The sequence below is a fragment of the Dipodomys ordii genome, unplaced genomic scaffold, assembly GCF_000151885.1.
Source record: "Dipodomys ordii isolate 6190 unplaced genomic scaffold, Dord_2.0 Scaffold34, whole genome shotgun sequence".
Lineage (NCBI taxonomy): Eukaryota > Metazoa > Chordata > Mammalia > Rodentia > Heteromyidae > Dipodomys > Dipodomys ordii.
The window spans coordinates 8,913,857-8,920,555 of NW_012267250.1; positions in this window are offsets into that span (position 1 = coordinate 8,913,857).

Here is a 6,699-nt window from a genome sequence, read left to right on the forward strand (position 1 = left end):
AACAGGGTGTGATACAGGAGATTGCTCCCTCCATACCGTGCATTGACATGGTATTATAGCACCATCAAGGAAGGTTCTATACTAAGAAAGATGGAAAAGCTGGATGCCAGTGGCTCACACCTGTAATCCTAGCTACTCAGGAGGCTGATGTCTGAGGATCAAGGTTCAAAGCCAGCCCAGACAGGAAAGTCTGTGAGATTCTTATCTCCAATAAACCACCAGAAAACTAAAGTAGTGCTGTGGCTCAAGTGGTATAGCACTTGCCTTGGGCTGAAGAGTTTGAGAACAGTGCTCGGGCCCAGAGTTCAAGCCCCATGACCACCTGAAGGAAAAAGAAAGAAAGGTGGAAAGATGGAAGGAAGGAAGCAAGCAAGGAAGGAAGGAAGGAAAAGGAAGGGAAGGGAGGGAAGGAGGGAAGGAAGGAAAAGGAAAGGAGGAGGAGGGAAGAAGAGAGAAAGGGGAGAGAATGAAGGAAGGAAGGAGGGAGGGAAGGAAGAAGGAAGTAGAGAAAAAGAGAAAATTTAACAAAATCTCAATGAAATGTTTAAAAATCCAAATCTCTTAAGTCAATTTTTAAAGGATATAATCATCAGTTAAGACATTGTTCGGTCATATTAGTCATACTTAGTAAGTTAGTTTCATGTACTGTAAAAAGCAGTGCATTTCCGAGAATGAATTAAAACACATATATACTGATAAGTCCTATGACACTAAAAAATCATAAAACTGTGATCCTTATATTCTGAGATGAAGCAGGCATTATTGTTACTCATTTTGTACATGAGGAAATTAAATTGCACAATTCCATTATGACTCATATTTTTACCACTTGCATATCCTCTAAATTTGTATTTCTTCTGCTAGATCATGATCCTTGCCTTGCTATTTCAATTGATGACATAGACAAAACACAGCAGTACACATTTCATTGGACATAAGAGTAGACAAGACTTGTACCCCCAAACTAGGCCTTCTTCTGCATTTTACAGTCAAACCTGAAACTCTGGTCTACATACCCCTCAAAGACAGGCAGATCCTGGGATCACTAAGGATGTAATCAATTTTGCTCCAGCTTCTATTACCTATCATTAAAATAATTGGTTGACCCTCTTGTCATAGCAGCATTTGCGAACCAAATAGTAGCAGCATCTCTACAAGTATACTAGATGAGTACTTTCATTTTGAATTGAATTTTTAATCATTCTGATTGGTTTTTAAAAAGTATAAGGATAGCTTTTTTATTTAAAAAATGTACTATATATTTTAATCTTTTCACAACTATCCTTTCAAATTTCAAATGGTAGAAAGGGAACATAAATGGAAGCAATCTATTCAATATGATGACTGACCAAGGCAGGGACCAAGAACAAAATAACTTGAGAAAAGATAAATGGATTCTCCCACAAGACCTCCAGAAGCTCTGTCCCCCCATCCTAAACTTCTAACAAGCAGAACAAGAACATAATATCTAATAAATTATAAACATAACTTTGCATTGTTTTTAAGCCCCATCATCTCCAAAAATAGGTGATGTATTATACTTTACAGTTAATTTGGCAAACTATAAAAGGAGATGTGTCTGTCACTCCAAAATATTCATCCATGTAGAGCCTTTATATATTTATAAATTACTTTATTAAATGGCAACTCCTCTGTACAACTAAAGATAGTAGAAAAAAAGAAAAAAGAATGACCTATACAAAACAACTAGTTCTGTATACAATAGGATATTAAGCACTTTCTAAATCTATGAAGAATGAAAAAGATATTTTGAGTATCAGTTTACAACTATATACTTAACATTATACATACTACTTTTGTAAAGAGTGATTATTATTATAATCTCTATTATCCAAAGGACAAAATGGGCACAGGTTGGTCTTGAAGTTTGGGGCTCAATGGCTCCTCCTACCTCAGTTTCCCAAGTAGCTGGGACTATCAGTGAATGCCAACCAGCCCAGCTAGGCTTAAGAAGTTTTAACTCAAATAAACAATTTGTTGTTTTTCACACTTGAGCCATAGCTGCTGCTGTAGACAACTTCATGGAGTGTGCCTGTCTACTCTCTTTCTCTCCCAAAGGTGTTCAATCACTTACTTTCCATCCCTAATCCCATCACTAACAACATAGCAAGGAACAGCCTTAGACATTCTCTTGGGAACCTAAGGAACACATTCTTGTGACTTGCTGTAGAAATAGAAACTGCTGAATGATAGAGTAGTGGTTTATTGCCTAAACAATGCCAGATTGCTTTCCCAAACAGCTGCCACTGGAAGAGTCCTTTTTCTACTTAAAAGTTCACTGAGGGGCTGGAAATATAGCTTAGTGGTAGCGTGCTTGCTTCGCATGGATGAAGCCATGGGTTCAGTTCCTCAGTACCACATGAACATAAAAAGCTGGAAGTGGCACTACGCCTCAAGGGTAGAGTGCTAGCCTTGAACAAAAGAAGCTCAGGGGCAGTGCCCAGGCCCTGAATTCAAGCCCCAGAACTGGTAGGGAAAAAAGAAACAGTTCACTGAGGCCTGACATGGACGTACATTCAAATAAAACTTGCAATCAGGAGACTGAAACATGAGGATGATTGTGAATTTGAGGCCAGCCTATCTAGTGTCAAATATATTTTGGATAAACAAATTGATTCAAATTTTTCTTATTTCCGTGAAGCTGCCATGACCGAGCTGGCCATTTCACTGGCACCACTCTATCGACTATTCAAGCCAAAAGTATTCAATCTGGAAGCTTTGCCAAATCACAACTTACACTGTCTTCCTGAAGCCCAGCTTCTTCATGTATACGAGGCGGGGGTAATTATGCTTAGCCTATAGTTTACTGTAAGTATACAGCATGTACTGGGAGAGGCAGGCAAAATCATGGCTATTATTATCAGCCAATGTAGTAATGTTTTCATTACTATATTACAAACATCCTCTCTATCCACTTGGATTCTGAACTTATTCAGAGTAAAAATCAAGACTTACTTTGTACCTAACCGGAGCCATTTACATGATAGGAATAAAAAAAAAAAGTGGAACTGAAGACTTGAACTGAAGTCCTGAATCTGATTTCCTTGTCATTTTTTCAATTCTTCATTCCACAAACATCTACTACCGATTTAATATGTGCCAAACTCCGTGTCTGATTATAAAGAGCAAAGATGTAGTCACAGAGCTTTTTGTCAGATTCTATAAGAACCATCATGGGAAAATACAGAAGTCCATCATGAAAGAGAAGTCTTTTACTTATATAAACAAGCTTATAGTCAAAAAGAAACTCGAACTGGGTGTCGATGGCTCAAGTCCTAGCTACTTAGGAGGCTGAGATCTGAGGATTGGGGTTCAAAGCCAGTTGGGGTAGGAAAGTCCATGAGACTTTTTTCTCCAATTAGTTACCAAAAAAGTCTGAAATGGAGCTGGGCTCAAATGATAGAGCACTGACCTTGAGCATAGAAGCTCAGGGACAGTGCCCAGTCCCTGTATTCAAGTCCAAGGACTAGCGCATATGTGTGTGTGTATGTGTGTGCATACACACATGCACACAGACAGACAGACAGAAAGAAAGAAAAAATAGAAAAAAGTAACTCAAGCATCATACCTTCAATTGGGATTTTCCTTCAGAAGCTGCACAATGCAGAATTGTAACTAAATGCTACATGGGCAAAATAGTTACTGATGAATCACACTGTAGTTATCTCTAAAACACTTTAGGAAACAGTTTTTTTTCAGTTCAGCAGCACACAATTCTTTATTCTACACTGGCACTCAAATTGTCTCTGGTTTGTCTCTTTCTCCTACAGGGTCAGGTTTAAAATGTCTGCAACTGTCAATTTTTCAGTATTTCCTTTCCTTTAATATTATCTGAAAATGACATTAGCATCTCTAATCAAAGAAATACCAAAATAATTTATTTCATATTTTAGAGCTATTATACCAAACACTGTATTATTTTACCTCTGGTTATTAATACATACCATCTAATACTAGAAATAGTAAGTTCATAGAAAATAATTTCCAGGTACTTGAAGTTGAAAACACACAACTTTCATAGGATTGATTTCCCCTTGCCCATCCTTTGATGCATGGAAATTGATCTACACAGGATCTTCTCAAGAGGAGAAATTCAGGGATCATTCCTTTAAATTCTCAAAAAAAAAAAGGTTCTACTTTGGTGCCATTGATCTCATGTTTATGGTCAAATAGAAACCTCATTAATTCCTGGAAAAAATGTATCACTTTGAATAGATAAATCTATTGAAAAACCTGATTTGCTTACTTTCTAGCATGCTGGGACAAATGTCCATCTGTACTTCAATCTTGACAATAGATTTTGGAAATACTAAACACATTATTTAGAGACCAGTCAGGAGAGAGATAGCTAGCCCTCAAATAGCTGCAGAACTTAATTCTAGTAGACCTTTCTATCTCTAACAGGTGTGCATCAAATATTCAAATGTGTTTAGGGCTTAGAGTAAAGCTTAGTGTTAGAATGCATGTTTAGCCTGTATTAGACATTGGAGAGTTGATCTTTAGCTCTAGGAGGAGAAAATAATAAAACAAATAGCACAATAACCTTTAAAAGTTAGGAAGTCATTTAAGATAGTAAAGATAATTTTGTATGTTGACACTGCATGAAAATGAAAAATTACTAATAAGGCTTCAGGCATTGCTCAGGTGAGTCTGTCTAGCAAACTCAGGGGGCTGAGTTCAAACTCCCATACCTCCCTATATTCCAGTTACTTTAGGATTAACTCAATGTCTCAATGGCATTGGAATTTGCGAGAATCAAGGGTAGAATTATTTGAACAGCTTGGTGGATATATATACAGGGAATGTTACCTCAGACCTGGTTTAGATCGTTAGTAACCTTGATCATTACAGAAGGATAAACTTAATGAGAGTCTGAAGAAGTTATAACAAGGCTACACACGAGATAAGTGTTCACTCTCCAGAATCATCCCCAGGTAAAAGCATTTTCACCAATTGGTAATCATCAATTTTAAAACAACATACTACTGTTTCATCACTATCAGCACTTGATTTATTCAAAAACATACAAATACCCTTTGTAAGCTAGAACTGCACATAGCCTCCTCTTTGAGTTACCTGAATTTCCTATCATGACAACTCATCCAACAAATACATGTATGTAAACACATTAAGCATTAAAAAACAACAACTATCACCAGATAACCTTTAAGAAAAGAAGTGACTCATTGGAGATAACCAACATGTAGGGGGAAATCTCTGACAGTCCAGAGCAAAGATTCTTTTTTATCATCAAAATATTATTTTAAGATCACATATACTCACTTGGCTTATGAATCCATTATCACTGTAAGAGGTGGGTGGATTAACTAATGAAAAAAAAGGAAAAGAAAAAGGAAAGAAAAGTACTAATATAACCACCAGCACCACAAAAATGCAAACAAACACAGAATCCACAGTGTTTCCTTGGATTCCAAAACACACCCCTGGGCTTTACGTTTTCTGAAGAACAGTGAAGCACATTCCTGCTAAGGAACCTAACAAGCACCACTGTGCAGATTCTGAGACAGATATTTATTTATGCCTTCACAAAGAGAACAAGGAGAACCATGAAGAAGAACAGTCTCACGACAATCCAGACTACACTCATGCATTCAGCCCTGCAGAAACTGCTCCTCCAGGACCAGCTGGGTTAGAGATTGCACAGATAGCTTTGTCTCCAGCCAGTGTTTGTTTCCAAACTGTGGGTTTTTCCTTTACATTCACTTTCAATATGGAAGACTTGCTTCCTTTAAAGGAGTCACTGGTTTGAGCCCAGGTCAGCAGATTGTAAAGCTGTCCCCAAATCGCTGAAGCAGCAATCGGAGTCCCTCAGTCTTCCCATTAAAGCCTAGCCCAGATGATCTCCTCCTAGAACAGGTTTGATGTAATGCTGGACGTGTCCTGGGGTGACTCTTCATGCTGTCTAAAGAGGAAGTGACCTCTTCCAAAATTACACAGGCCACACTCTTCTCCAAGAAGTAAAATGAAAACTTAGAATTAAGGTAGCAATCAAAGCCAATTGAGTTGACCAAACCTAAGTCTGCTGTGGTGGAACACTTCTTGATTCCATAGGAATGTTTAGAGATGACGACTAAAGGAAAGACATAAAGAATCTACATAAGCTATTGTTTCCAAGGCTACTCAAACGCTATCTCAAAGAAATGTACTATTAATCTTTTTCCTAAAATCGTGCAAGCACACAGATCGGAAAGAGAGAAAAAGAGAAAGAAAGGGAAAGAGAGAGAGAAAGAAAGATAGATAGGAAGAAAGGGGGGAAGAAAGACGAAAAGAAAAAGGTTCCAAAAGGTAGGTAAAAGAGACATCTCCCTCTTCCTCTCCCTCCAGCCAGGCCTCAAGCCCTCCTCCCCGGACAAGCCTTGTTTCCTGGGTCTCCTTTCCATAAGCAGTTTAAGCACAAGTAAACATAAGCCGGAGTTGTAAACCGATTGTCCTATGTTGCACACATAAAACCAGCTCCAACATCGCCATAGAACGCCTCGAGGTTTAAAGGTAGCAATCTCCACGGGGCTGTGGGGTGGAAGTGATGTATCTGGAAGCTGTGATTTGGCTCATCAAGCACCCGGATTTTTGCTTGGTGTGTGTGTGTGTGTGTGTGTGTGTGTGTGTGTGTGTGTGTGTGTGTGTCTCCATGCCTTTAGAGGAATCTCGAAGGGGGCG